The sequence below is a fragment of the Homalodisca vitripennis genome, chromosome 8 (assembly GCF_021130785.1).
Source record: "Homalodisca vitripennis isolate AUS2020 chromosome 8, UT_GWSS_2.1, whole genome shotgun sequence".
In the NCBI taxonomy this organism is placed as follows: domain Eukaryota; kingdom Metazoa; phylum Arthropoda; class Insecta; order Hemiptera; family Cicadellidae; genus Homalodisca; species Homalodisca vitripennis.
The window spans coordinates 118,857,527-118,873,582 of record NC_060214.1 but is presented as its reverse complement, the minus strand read 5'-3'; the positions used below and the strand labels follow the sequence as shown (position 1 = coordinate 118,873,582).

The following is a 16,056-nucleotide window of genomic DNA, read 5'->3' as shown; positions in this document are numbered from 1 at the left end:
CCCTCCCTCTTTCTCACTCCCTCCCCCTCTCCATTATTCTCTATCCATCCTTCTCTCTCCCTCCCTCTTTCTTTCTCACTCCCTCCCCCTCACCATTCTTCTCTATCCATCCTTCTCTCTCCCTCTCCCCCCTTCTCTCTTCTCCTCCTCCCACTCCCTCCTTTTCATCCCTCTCTCTCCCTCCCTCCTCTTACCCTCTGTCCCTTCACCCTTTCACCCCCCATTTGTATTAATAACGAATTATTTTCAAATTTACGTTGACGATGCCTTAATGAACGCCTTATTAGTGTGCGCTATCGCAATTACAAAAATAAAGCAAAACGTGTGAAAACCATTTGTTTGCGTTTGTTCAACATATAACGATGCCTTTTGCTGAGGGGCTCGCTGTTCGGTGCAAAAGAGGTAAAGAAAATCAACAGAGCTAGCGCTGTGCGAGGGAAATAAACACTGTGTTTGTGGAGAAAATGTTTGCTTAAACACTTTTCTTAAGTGAAACTCTCACATTTTTCCACCTCAGTTTTATAAATTTACAGAGTCTAGGCTTTAATAATAAAACTCGGAACTTACATAGCACTGACTCAATCATTGCCATGTTTCAATAATGCAAGGGTTGCATGGTTATATCCTAAATTAACTATGGAATCACTATTACTCACTAACTTTTCATCACTATTAACTGTTTAATTGATGATTTATTAAGAGCTTAAATGTGTCACAAAAATCGAATTATTAGAAAAATAAATATGACCTTAATTGTAATTAATTTCAATAATAAACAGGCATTTTGAAAATAAATATATTCTTTGAAGAGAGGAGCCAAAATATATAACAAAATCTTAAATTTTTAAATATTATTTTTGCAGTTTGGTTTATGAACTCTAATTACAGAAAGAAGCAAAAGTGATACATATTATGTACTAATTACACGATTCCATTCTTAAATGGAGCAAAGAAATCACAGTTCATCTATTGCAGTAATTTTACGAGTAACAGTGGAAGAAATCAATTTTATTTGTCTATATCATTAAATTAATTAATTTTAAATAACAACTATATGTTGCATGAGTATTGTACAGTTTGAATGTGAATTATCTACAATCGTAATAAATAAATTTATTGTATAGTTGCTCACTTATTGCTTTGCTCACTTATGTAATAATGCTAATATATATTACTGACTGGGAATACAAGTTATAATGTATAATACCACAAGTCATTGGTACAAATATTTACATCCGGCATTGATTTCTACATTGATGCACAATTTCAAACCAGATTCTTCTGAATTAAAAATGTGCAAGATAGTAATATTGAATTTCAATGTTACTGGTATGTATTAACTCTATCTTTGACTTAGTAACTCCTACAAGGAAGGTACTTTAAATATACATCTCAATGTTTTATGAAGTTCAATAATTATTAGTTTTATTTTATAGTGATGAACAGGCTCAAAACAAAACTCAACATCATCCGGATAAATTGTTCTTGAACTCAAATTATTAACGTAATGTTTGTCTACTAAACTTTGAACTGGCAGAAAGGTGAGGGATGCTTTTAAGGATTGTTAAATCGAATTGAACAACCGAATTAAGATCTAGTCGTATAGCATTAACCGGATCAAAAATTGAAGAGCAATTACACCATGTGTCAGACTTTGTTTAACTGTTCTTTCCTAGTCGCTACTAGCAAGTCTTGTTCCTCCTTTTTGCTGTGCTTTTCATTGATTCTATCTTGAGGTGTTATTTTCGAATCAGTCTTTGCTTAATGTGTTCTAAAGTGTATAAAGAGAAAATTTAATATATCGAAACGTTGTGTTCCTAGATTGACTTTTGGCTTAGGAAACTCAAAATAATAATTACTATAACACAAATTTCTTAGCTGTATCTATGGTAATAAAAAATATTAAATTTATTATGACTTACAAACTTAAATCAAAATAAATAAAATCTAAAAAATTGATTTCAGTTGTTCATTTTTTATTTTGATAGATTTTTTAAACTTTTTTATGACTAATTTTATGTTTATTTGTAATATAATGGAATTTATTTTAAATGCGCTACGGCATCACAACATTTGAGAAAAGACGTGAGGTTAAATTTTGAGGTTCTTTAAAGAAATCGTCTCTTAACATTTCATTGAATTCAGGTTTTGTATGTCAAAAATAAACTCCTCCAGACACACAGACTAAACTATGGATATAAACCAGTTTCCTAATCAATAAATAAACTGTCAAAGTTACAGAATCAAAATAAGTCTTTGTAACTAATATAATAACTATATTACATGTATGTCAACAAAATTCAGCTTCAAAGAAGTCAGCAATGCCAGTGTATTCACAGCCACAAAGTTGGCAGCACTGCTTGAGCCAGTGGTAACAACTATGAGTGCCCTCATTATGCAGCTGTCAAATTACTCAAGGAAATCAACAGAAGGCAACATAACAGTTTGGCTGTTGGTGGAGTCATAAAGCCAATCAAGCCTGTCGTTAATGCAGCCAGCCACCTCGGCCAAGCTCCGCGACCACGTCTATGACTACGACGTGAATCGGGTCGTAAACGATGATTTGATGAGTCGCGTCTGACGATGCATGACTCATCGTGTTTAGCTCCCGTTTCCCCGCAGTTCTTTTGTTACAATCAGAGGAGGGCGGTTCCATCCATTTATTTACTGGTATTTTTTTATATATTAAAAAAAATAAACTGTGTTTCCACCTAACTGACGAAAGCCAAGTTACGCCACCACTAAATATTGTCTTTCGGTCATGGTTATTTAAATATGTAGGAATAGATAGGCAATTTCGATTGCTTGTATTTCTATAAAAACTAATTTAAACAAACCAATGTGAAGGTTTTACATAAAACCTAAAAACCTCAAAATATAAGGAATAATTCAATTAAAAATTCATGAAATTTTCAAAATATACAGGTAAATTACAAATAAGAATACTTTCTGTTGGTTATCACCAAAGAAATAATTTCCTTAACGGAAAGAAATTTTAATTCTCATTTAGGACTCAAAAGATTACGTACCTATTTGCTCTTCCAGATTATTACACGCCTCTTGATAAATATATTTCCAAGTTTACTTGGTTTAAATATATGATTCTTTAAGATGCGCTTAAGGTGGTAGCTATCTTTATTGTTGCCTCATCAGAACAACATAAAACCTCATGCACAGGTGCATCTCGCATCCATTCACATATTTAGTTGTTTCGATATTTTAATGGATATTCCAAAGATATTCAAAATTGTACATCTCCCATAACGGCTACGTTCACAAATGAGAGTGTAAAAGTGCGCGAGGCTTAACTTCGATCTTACGGGCGCAAACTCAATGTGATATATGTACAGTCGGTTCCTACCGATACTAGACATCCAACTTCAAGAGGCACTTGACTCTACTTTCCTGTATGGAACATTGTACTCATGGAGGATTATTCAAAATGTAAAAATTATAACTCATTTTTAACGGTACGAAGCACAGTTTTTACTTTCCACAAGTACTATTTGTGTACATTAAATATCGACAAAAATACAGATGGTTTCAAATAAAATCTTAAACTAAAGATGGCGTTAGTGACGATTGTTTCACTTGTGTAAAATCGTGACAAAAACACGAATCCGTTGTGATATATTGACTAATTGAAAGCTCTGTAGAGTTCGCAAGCCCTCTCCACGGAATAGGGCGAGCAAGTCGCATATTCAATGGACCAGTTTTTATCACCACCTCCGCCTGTCACCGAGGGATGCCACCATTTAACATCGTCCCCCTCCCCCACACTCGCGTTATCGCCCCACAGATTCGCCTCCCTTCCCTCCCCGCACGGGGGAGGATTGTTAGCCACGTGCTAATAGAAGGGATGCTTTTTAAGACGTCGCGGCGCTCTTGATTAGGTCGGGCCGTTAGCTGCCAATGGCACTTATTGATGGAATTTTTATCACCGCCCTCTTCCCGGACTGAAGAAGTTCTTTCCGGTCAACACGTTCAGGTTTGGGAGAACACTGAGAATCTGTTTTGTTCATGCTTGTGAAATCTCAATGAAATGAAATTTTGAACTGTTTCCCCCCCAAGTAAAGTAAGTATGTTTAGGTGGCAAGTGACTAATACTGCAAAATCTTCTACACAATCACCTAAGTGTTGAAGTAACACTTCCACTGTCTAAGCGACAGGTCACGAGTTCCATTACTGGGAGGTCACGGTTTCGATCCTCGGGAAGGTCATATAAATTTGAAAATGGGTTCAGACCGTTACCCCGTAAGAACGTTTAGTACTATGAATCAAAATGAAATTGACGTAGAAGAATCTCCAAAACATTGGACTTAGCTTCCAGTCAAATGGGCTCTCTTGACCTATTCACCATAGCCTTTTTCAAAATCTTAAATGTAAGATTACTAAGTGAAATGTTATTATGTGTACAACTTGTCCCCAATAACTGCTTTCTATAAAAGTTCAAAGGCAGCACTCGTTTAATATTTGGTCAATCTTCATAAATAAAGTATCGTTAGTATTTTCTTAACAATGCCTTAAAATTAGTATTCCTGTAAAACATGTATTAAATTAGGCATTTGTAAGTGATTTCTGTTCAAAGATTATGATTGGTTGGCCATTTTGGTTTGGGATTTTTGACTATTTTGTTTTAGGTTTACCCTACCGGTATCTTAATACAAAATGTTAAAATACACCAATTTGTGTTTTTAATTAAAAACATAATAAGTAAAAAAAAGACGAAAACGGACCTGTATGACTGAGAGACATCTTTCGAACTATTTAAATGCGATATGTAGATTTTTTTTGTTCAGAAACAATGCTTCAAAATTCTTTCAGAGTTCTGTGATACAACCGGTATATGTTTATCAAACATACAGAGGCTTTCAAACTATGTTCAGTTATAACAGTTCACACAATTATAATTGTTACGGTACCTATCAAAAGAAAAGAACGTGAAATTGTTTCGAACTACTATTTAGAAACGGAGTAAATGTTTGTGGTTGACTGATTTAACTTAACATTTAATAAGGATAACAATAGTGAAGTTATTCATTGGAAATGTGTACAGCACTGATAAACAAGCAATACAGAAACAGCTACAAACTGTGTGTATTAAATAACACCACAAGAGACTACACACAAGTACGCCGTGTAAGAACTGATAGGGGAATTAAAACAGGTTTAATTAAAGGGAACAAAAGATTTCCCGGCTCTTAAGAGGCGATGGCGAGAAATGGCAATCGACCAAGAGTCGAGCAGATTCATGGGGATTGGATGTAACACGGCATTGCTTTTAAACACACACAGCACCTTTCCTCCTTCACTGGAGCTCCGAGGCGGACTTCTTGTTATAGCTCGGTGATGGATGCCGGTCTCCATCAATACGTGATGGATTCTACGTCTCCATCAATACGTGATGGATGCTGCCACTTCAATTTTCCTCCTTTATATTTAACCCGGATCTTGAAGAGAAATCTCGATCATTGTAGCTCTTTAATTGCACTCCGAGAGCAGGAGGTACTCTTTGGAGTAACATTACGATTAGACGATCGGTGGTTTAATAAGGTTAGTTCACTACGTGCATGGTTCTGAGCTCAGTTTTCACGATGTTCTATTTGAGATTAATGCTTCTAAACTTCAATAGGGATTATTCATTACATAAAATTTCATAAACTAAGAAAGATAAATAATTAACAAATTCATAATATTTATTAACTGTGCCTTTTTTGTTTACAGATTGAGGTTGAAAACACTTTGTAAACGTATATTGAGATTAAAAAGTAATTGTTTTAGTACAAAAAAGTCATATTCTTCTATGAAAACAATACCAAGGTGTATAACTTTTTATTAGCATAGCACTTAATGTGAATAAATGTCTAAATTGAGTACCCAATTGGCTATTCTGGAGGGTGTAGTACTACGTTTATAATATTATAAAAGTAACACTAAACAAGGTAAATTTAAAAATGGAGCTTGCAAAATGTAAAAAAATTGTTATTAGATATTGTTCAAAATAAATATAGTGCATACTTTAAACTGTGTGGGACTTATGATTGATATATCTGAATGTAAATATACAGGGTGTAAAAAAGTCCCGAATTTTTAGGGAAGTAAGAAATTTATTTTTTAATTTTTGTGACTATATATTTTTAGAATTATAAATAATACGTAGTATTGGTCTAAGAGTCTAAAATGCGTTACTCATTATACTGAATTATTATTATTTTTTTAAGAAAAGGTGCCTTAGTTCAGTAATTCCCAGTTTGCACACAATTCACATTGATTTGTTTCCACAAAGTTTAAGTAACGAGAATTGGAGCTTCTAGCAAATAGAGTTATGAGGGTTTATGGATATTCGTGAAGTGTAAATGTATTTGTAATAATGTAAATAATATAGTGCGTAGTATTGTATATAATATATATTACATGACGTTGAGGATGGTCTTGGTAATAAAGACAGAGTATTGTATAGTAAAACAAACACACTTATTATTTATGTAAATAAAGTAGCGGTTTTAAACTCCCGTGGACTTCAATTCAGTTCAATTTTACAGCGCCATTAATTCGACGATTCTAAAGATAGCAGCAAGCACTTTCCCCAGTCAGGGGTGAGGTTCCTTCTGCATTATATTAGGGCGAAATTACCAGTGGACACGGCAGTCTAAAAGGGTTAGGCTTTTGAAAGTCGGAAAGGAAAACAAGTCGTTGGGCACTAGGTGGTGGGGAGAGGGGTTAAAGAGTATTTGAGGGGGGGGGGGAAGATGGTGAAGGCGAAACAAATGTTCTCGTGGCACACACGTTGGGGCGGAACCAAAACATTCATTTGTAGGACAATAGTGGAAACGGCACCTCTTTTATGGGCATAATTAATGCCCCCCTTTGTTGTATTTTACCAACTCGGGCACAGGAATTAACGTCCCAATGTCAACGTAAAGTATATCCAGTGGCGAATCTAGTGGGGGGGGGGGGGGGTGCGTGCACCCTACAGCATTTAACACGAGCTTATCGCTACATCAGTCATGGGTAATAGAGTGGAGCCGCGATAAGCGGAGGGTTCCACTATCCGCACTCGTCGTGGTCAACATGCAATCTGAGGAAGTCATCCAGTCCACAGCTGTCGTCGAGGGTATTGCGACCCACGGGTCTACAGGAAGATTTACATCAATTTCCCAGAAGATTACAGGAATAACACTTATCAGTCATGCCGACTTCTTCGGCGATGGTTGCGTTGAAAAAATAACAGGATGGCGGATTTTTGCAATCGTTACAACAATGGAACACTACGTTTGGAATCAATCATTTTCCCAGGTGTCCTGATTTATATTATTAAACTTTAAGTTACTCATAAACATAAGTGAGAAATAAATCAATACGATGTAGCAATGACCTCATCAAGGACAAACTTGAAAACACACATATTTGTACGTCAAAATCAAGAATCCATCTGCATTACTGCACGAGTACGCGCACTGCATGATACGTGCTGCCTGCTTTAGAGAAGGTGAGAGATCGACTCCAAAAACGTATTACATATAACGAACGGAATGTCCGAATTCCGGTTATCCTTTACATTGCTTTGATAAATTCACATTAGTGCAGGGAGTCAATCAGTTTTCTAAACGTAAATAATTTTTATTTTACAGAAGTACTTTTTATTTTAGAGGTTTGAGAGGCATTTCAAATAAGTACGAACAAGGGGGATTTTACGACATCGGGTACGATCATTCAAGGCATTTGTCTATTTAATGGACATCCATTATGACTTGTGCGCAATTTAAAAAATGACTAATACGTCTTAAATTACTTTATGTACGCTTAATTGGATACCATTCCAGGTATTTTGGACAACTGTATTTAAAGCGTACCCTATACAGGCTATACAGGACGTTTCTTTTCTTCTTTTTAATTTAATGCACGTGAAACTAGAGTAAAATTTCTTTTAGCTGGCGGCAAAAGTTGAATATTTTATTATGCTAACGGTGTATACAATTATCAAATCTGGAAGAACGTAACTTCTAAATTCTCCCATGATCTCTTTGAATTCTGGTGTTCGCCTGCTCAGTTTACACTCCAGATATCACTGGGTGTCCGCACCCACTCGGACAATGCCAGGGCGTGGTCGCCTGTCGGCGTTCGTGTCGATGGGTGCCGGCTTTGATTCCTCTTCCGCCGCAATTATTACACCTCCCTACGTCACGCCACCCTTTATTACTCGGCCCTACCCTCTCACTCCCACTGCCAGTCATTACTTGCTCCTCGGGCTCCGAGAGCTTATTCACCGCCAGCACTGGACGATGTTTTTGGAAGATTGGGTTGTTTTTAGATGCCCTGCTCAGTTTCTTTCCCATTGAAAATGTGTGGAACGAGCAGAGTTGAAGAAAATTCAGGTATGAAACAATACGAAATTCGCTGACTTCAGATCATAAATTTAGGAGTAGTTCAAACATAGATTCAATAGTCCAAAGTCTAACCTTCTCCAAGAGATAGGACACAAGGCCGACTCTACAATCCAGAATGATGCCATAAATAATATAATGGATAAATTCACTACTTGTAGTACACGTTATATGAGAAGGGGAGTTTAGATCAACTGATTGCGTTCTTCTAGCAGGAAATGCAAGACTAGAGATTTGGAGTTTAAATACAACTTGGCAGAAATTTTTGCGGATATAACCACGATTCAGATTGCTCCATAACAAATGTTCTTTACTTTTCTTCATAACTGAGCTTATGACTGAAAGTGTAGACTTATCTACTTGAAGGTTGGGGTTTTTGAGACTGGGGTGCCTCAGTCTATTGCGACCTTCCCTTTAGCTGATACTACTGAAATATATTCGATTCATATTTGTATTTGTATATAGGTCCTTCAAGGGGTATATAGGTCACCAATGGATTGCGAATGGTTAGAAACCCCGCAGAACAACTACAACCTAAACACTGCGATGCTCAACATTGGGGCTCCAGTAGTTCCCGATGGTATCTGCGCTATCAATAGAACACTAATACCAATAATCATATAAAAATCGTGAGAAACCTAAATCTCCCACATCCGTAAAAACCATCCTTCACGTATAATCATGTTAAAATATATTTATAAGTATGTTTAGGTTGAGAAATTGTTGCCAGCTAAGATTTTTCCAAGAAAAATCTATAAACCTATAAAGTATTCTGAGCGGCTTGTGGGGTCACATATATTCAGGATGGGTAATGTTTGGAGGTAGAAGCCACTTTCTGTCGAGATATCATGGGGAGGGACCTTGGAAGAAAACAAGACCAGTTCTGTTCCAATCTCTCCAGGCAAAGTGGGTCTATAGCACTCCCTCATGTCCAGACTAGAAACAGCCTTCAACAATAAAATGTCCACCTTAACAGTCAATCCACGAAATATAATGAACCCATGGATTCATCCCTCCACACCAATATCTCGACATTTACGGTTAATAGTGTGTCGCTCCTAGAAATCCGTACGGTTGTCCGGATATAATAATTTATATAATATATCCGTTTCGCTTGAAATTGGCAGGTAATGAACCTACCTGACAACCATGTGACCTTGGAAGATAAACCTAGTACTGTTTCTTTCTCAACCTGCCAAAAGTTGCCAAGAGAGAGATTCCCTCATGTTGAGGCTTCCTAAATCCTTAAATATCAAAGCAGGTCTCCACTTATTCCAATAATCACATTCATTTCACATTTTCTGTTAGTCATCATCATCAACACTTCACTCCTTAACATCAATGGGACTGCCCAGATGTAAATGACGTCAGTTATTGTCTCAACTAACGCAAGTTCTACTGACTGGTATGTATAAACCAGCCAGAAGTGAGAAACCATCCTGAGAATTGGTCACATGATCATAAAGCGTTCATTGATTTATCCATGGTTGCCTAATTGGACCAAAATCGAGTCTAAGTCGGTTTATTTTATTTTATATATATTTTTTTTAAGGAGAAGCCGATCCCCTTTTAAGCCTAATTCTGCCCGTCCTCAAAGGCAATTGGCCAGTGCGAGCATCTTATCAAACAGAACAAGGGGGAGAGTCGATACAGTACAAGGCCGATGGTACTGATAAAAGTGCAAGGGTCACATACAGGATTTGAACCTGCACCATCTCTAACTCAGACTTAAAGTCCAACGTCTTAGACCACTCGGCCATCGGAATTCCTCGCTATATCATACTTACGGTTATTCAAGACGACCTTTGTCTGCTTTTATGGATTTTACACTGAGAATTTATGATCGTGTCTTATTCAGCAAATAAATACGGAGCCGAAAAGTCTGCAATAAATGAAAAACTGTTATATAAATCAAAACTGTTTATTTTAACGGGAAACTTTTACAAACATAAGAACTTACCAGCTTTAAAATTATTAAAGATAAAGTTTATTAAACTCAGCAAAACAGTCGATTCTTCCCAATAATCCCAGTAAAAATTATGTATTCGGTAACTTGTAATAAATTAAAAGACAAAACTTTTCTTACCACAGAGTCAATGGAAATGTATTATGACTTGGACATGATGTACTATAAACAAGAAACTCGAAAGTGGGAATTAACTGCAAAAACAAACGCAAAGTGAAAACTGATTGCCGGATAGGAATATACGGAAATTAACTAACAGGATTAAAGAGCTCTCCAGGTTATAATAGCATATCAAGTGTGCATTAACAAGGCTGGAATAAAATTTCAGAGACTTCGCAGTTAGCTTTCCACAGGTTGTATTTTGTTACCAACCAAAAAATGTTTAATAAGCCCAATGTGTTTTTTATTTCTTGTACCATAATAGAGGACCATGTCGTTAAATTACGATTATCCTTAAAGAACCAATATTTCTTTAAAGAGATTAGAATACTGTCCTTGTTCAGATCTCCTTGTGTAAGTTAAATAATAAGTTTATTAAATTTTTATCCCATTGGACAAGCTAAAACTGAAAACTTTGTAACTGATTGTAATTAATTTTACAAAAATAATGTTCAGCAAGAGAATAATTATGTTCTGTGTAAAATACACGGTTTTATGTGTGATCTCATAAAAATGTCTTGTGCAGTAAAAATAATAAAAATCACATACTAACAACTTTTTTTACATGTGCAAATATGTTTGACCTTCACCGTAATGAAGGGGTAAGGCTGTGGCTCTCCAACTGGGCGGTCACGGGTTCGATTCTCTAGGAGGTATAATTAATTATAAGGTAGGATTAATCAACTACACCATGTGTCGCAAAAGGTTGTACGCAAAATGTCAAGTCTACAGATCATTCCATTAGACTACATGTCTTACTATGTCATAGTCATGTTAAAATGTTATTATATAGTACTCGGTATGATTAAAAGTTTATTTATTCTGCGATGTAAAATGTTAGCTAATGCTCAGACAAATCCCATTGAATGGCATTAATCATATCTAACTCGTTGTTGTTTGTATAGAAAAAAGCTTCCTTAAAAGGTTAAAGTCTACAGGTCAGTTCTTTTCGACACATCGTGCGGACAGACAAACAGACAGGCAAAAATGAAATTTTTAAACCCTTTAAACAATAGGCTTCGCTACCGCTCAGCCAATAATACCATTTATTCGACTATATCCATTAACGCTAAATATTCTGTCGAATTCATTTCAATTCTTTATGTTCTGTATGTATTAATACTTTGTGTTTAAATTATTATTTGAAAAACATCACTTTGTCTTCTTCAAAATTATGGAACATATATTTCACAATTTCCAGAATTTACGGTGACGTTGCAATATTTCCATAACAGCGACACATTTTAAGCAGATAATATATTATATCTGAACAATACAGTTTTGAATTGATTTATCTCAGTTTAAAAGTTTCACGTTCAAGTATTTACTGAAAATGAATTGTGTTCTTTGAAAGAAAAGGAAACTCCAAGCTAAATTATTAAAGAACTTTACTCCTACATCTAAAATGAACGGAATCTTCATTATTTTACCTTCCAGCCCTGAGTACTCGGCCTACAAGACAAACAGCATAACTAATTAAGAAGTAAATATGCATCAGCATGAACCCCTTGTAAGCTTGTACTAATTAAAACTGACTATTTTAGGGTTGTGTATTAAGCGAGTCAAAAGATTACTACAGGGATTTTAATTTTAGCTTTTTATTCTCAAATAAAAATTACATTTAAGTCAGATTAATCTTAAGCGGCCAAACACTGGTTAACTAATTAAATCTTATACTTTTTCGTTTTTTATATCTCTCAATGTTCAGTTATATGTATATCAAGTAATAAAATGGGCATTTAGTAAAATTAATTTGGAGAAATTAATTTAAATGGTAACGTTACTCTACACGCTCTTGGTTGAATAAATAAACGCCCTATTTTTGCAGGCGAAGTAAGGACTGTTAGGTCTTTCTAAACACTTAACCTGTGACAGTTATTCAACATTTTGTAACTATTGTAACCTTAAGGTAGCTCGAGGCTGTGCATCGCGTCGATTGCATGTATATCTGTCTGAACGATATCTCGAACCGTGTTCTAGCGAAGGCTTTTTTCATTCGTGGGAATGAAAAAGGTTAATTTCTGTCTGTCCAAACGCATACAACATCATTTTATAGTTTCTTGGTGAGTAGACTTTTATTATTTAAATATTGATATAACATTCAATTCAATGAAACAAATCTGAATATATAAGTATATGTAATATGTAGACTTTAAATTGTACATAAAACCTCATTTGTAAAAGAATCAGTTCTATGATACATCATATTTATCTTAAAATTGCCTTTTGTCTATCTATCCACAGGACATCTCGGGAACGAAAAGCTATAGATTTGAAATTCGGATGCAACCTCAACGAAGCCTGTTACGATATGTGGTGTGGCGTAGTTCTACCTTGTTCTGTATAGGCAACATTGAGATGATGGTGTCATTCTACGGCATTTGGCTGAGTGTTAACGAACACCTTTCAATTCTTGTTTTGGATAACCATTGATGGCTACGAGAAAATTGCAGAACAAATAAATTTGTAAACATCTTGACTGAAAGATCTGTCTGTTCTTTATACTGGTATGTATTAATAGCCCCCCAACCTGACGAAGAGTATGGATTCCAATTCTCGAAACGTTGTGTTATACCTTTTGTAACAAATAACGATTCAATATCCTTTCAAAACTTTTATCGTCAATACCAAACTTTATACATCTTGACTGGTTTTTGGTTCCAGTTATTTCAAATTCAAACAGAAGCTTCATTTCTGTCTGTGAAATAATAATTATAGAACTAACACCCATTGACCGCGTACACTTTGTTGGAAGTTAATGCATTCATAATTTAGGTACTTAGACCATAGTGACTCGGTGGTTCTATCTTGTTCTAATTATGTAAAGCTTACAGGGGATTTACTTGTTGCCTTTTTGCCTCGTCAATTATGCCCTTTACCACTGGATGTAGAAGAGTACGGCTGCTTCACAACAGCGTAGCCTTAAGCTATAAGCCAAACGTCAGATGATTGTTATTATAAAGTAATATATATTTGACGAAAACTCATTGTCTTTTGTAACTTTATACTCGTAGAATTTCACTCCTCACATTACGTTATGGCATAACAAGAAATGATAATAATTTATAAAATCATCTCTTGAAAATATTTCTTTTGTGAAGCACATTTTAACTGTGACTTTAAAGTATTAGAATATATCTCAAGGTAAAAGCAGTAAAAGTACTTTTTTGTAGTTGGAATACTCTAAAAAAACTATTATTTGCCACAAAAATTCCCAGGAAAAATATGAAGCGTATCAGAAACGTAAAGACAAGTTAAAAAACGTAAAATTGTGTTCCTGCGTCACTATCTCCTGGTAACATGTTTGATTTTCTGATATTGCCAGAGAATCATTCCATTTCATCCTAAAATTGCAAAAAAATTTAAATATAATTATAAACGACTTTAAAAAGTGTCGACAAAGGTCTGCGTGAGAAAAAAACTTGTTTTAATTACATTTAAATTTTAGGATCCAAATAAGGTATTTTGTAATTTTCAACGGCTTAAATGTATTTAAAAGTATAAAGTTGCCACTATATGACCACTATAATATAGAGTTATTTTATTATTATTATTTTATATATTATATAAGCTCTTTTAAACAAATAGCAAAAGAAATATACTGTAAAAAATATTCACAATCTATACCTCAAAATCTCACGATACATGAAAATTGGAGAAAAAGAATAATTAAAATTGGGAAACTACGAAAATGAATATTAAATAATAGCTGGTACACGCGTGGCTTCGCACGCTATTTTCAAAATCGATGTCTTTATGCTACTTAGTAAAAGCGCTTATGACGTAATATAATGGAGAATTGTGACAGTTTTCAAGTAGAAAGTTAGATATTGACTTTGTATTTGCTACGTGCACTATATTAATGATTCAGAACCGTATTCTTAATTAATATTCCATAAAATTAGAACGTAGATATAATTTTCAGCCACTTTGTCGAACCTCAGTTTCAAGTGTCAACAGGTGTTTATTGAGTTGAATTTGGATTTTGAAATATAGATATTACCCTGTTTTAGAATTCCAAAGTGTTCCAGATCACTTTTCAAGTCATTCTTTTCACGTAAACCATCCTCGGATTTTCACTAAAATTGTACAAAAAGAATTAGCCGAATTGGCCAGCCGTTCTTGAGATCACCACTTAGCAACACATTTACCGATTTATTTATACCTATATGACTGATGAATACAAAAATGAAGTGTTAATAAATTATAACAACTTTTCATCTACCTCGACTGTAATTAAACACATCAAGTAATACACTATTGTATACCTATTGTATAAACAAGACACAATAGCGACTTGGAGAATTGAGTTCATTATGACAAGCTCATTAAGAGGAATCCATAGAGAACTGATTGCGATTGGTTTAAGCGATTGACCCACAAACCGACTGTTCGCCATTTGTTGTTACAGGAGTAATATGCCAGATTTTACCATTATTATTATTATTGCAACCGTAAAGTTGTTCTAGTATTCATATTACCGCATTACGTACAATTTTGATACAAACTGCAGAGTGACATTTCTGCCGTAAGCAGCTATTTCAGTAGTTTAACATAAATGTGAGATTTAAGGTGACAAATATATCCAAATGGTGGATATACAAAAAATAAAAGTGAAAGAAGGTCAATTAGTTATTTTAATTTCTAACCATCCCGGATAGAGAGTTGAAAATGCAAAAACGTAGTAAAGCCGCCAGTACCCGCAATAAACCTTTTGATTCAATCAATAAAACTTCTTTATTCTCATAAACAACTTGTAGATTATATTGAGGCACGTCCAAATGATTTTTAATTCGCAATATAAAATTAATAAATTCTAGCCAGTATCAGTAAGAGTTATATATAAATTCAAATTAATATACTTACTAGTCTCATTGCGTGGTTCTCAAAAACTCTAAATATAACTTCTAAACTAACTAATAAAATATTATTTAATTTATATTTAAAGAAGTGTTCTAGGAATGTTCGTCAATGTATAGGGCCAAAGAGGTCACGCATTGACGAGAAAATAGGTAAAGTGGTGGGAAATCCGATGGCTGCGCAGCCTCAGTCGTCGGACTTCGGATTAGATTAAGAGATAACGCAGGTTCAAATCCTATATCTGTCTGTACCAGTCTGTACCGGTCTGTTCCAATTTTTGTCAGTACCAGCCTTGCACTAAATCGAATCCCTTTATTCCATTATTCTGGTGGAAAAATCCTCGCACAGGGCAGTGACCTATGAGGACGGCCATAGCAAGGCTTACAAGGGGATTGGCCTCTCCTTTATTACAAAATATTCTTAAGATAATTTGAGGTATCCATCGTCAATTATATTAACTCGATAACATTACGAACTATATCAATTTTTTTTATATATATTTATGAGATGCTAACCCTACAGTCATCGGAAATTTCAAAACACATGCTCCCAAAAAAATATTCTGAAAAATTACATGAGTTAAATATTTAGTATCACTAGCTCAAGCAATTCATAAATCACGATAGCAATCTATTATCGATCTAAATGATCAAAATAACGATAGAAATAAGAATACAATTCTACAAA

At 34.8% G+C, this 16,056-nt stretch overlaps 1 protein-coding gene across 12 annotated transcripts in view; it reads right to left on the bottom strand.

Moving 5' to 3' along the window:
- The window catches only part of LOC124367080 (RNA-binding protein Musashi homolog Rbp6), a 1,248,673-nt gene that overhangs the window by 635,932 nt on the left and 596,685 nt on the right, over positions 1-16,056 (bottom strand). The window lies entirely within an intron of this gene.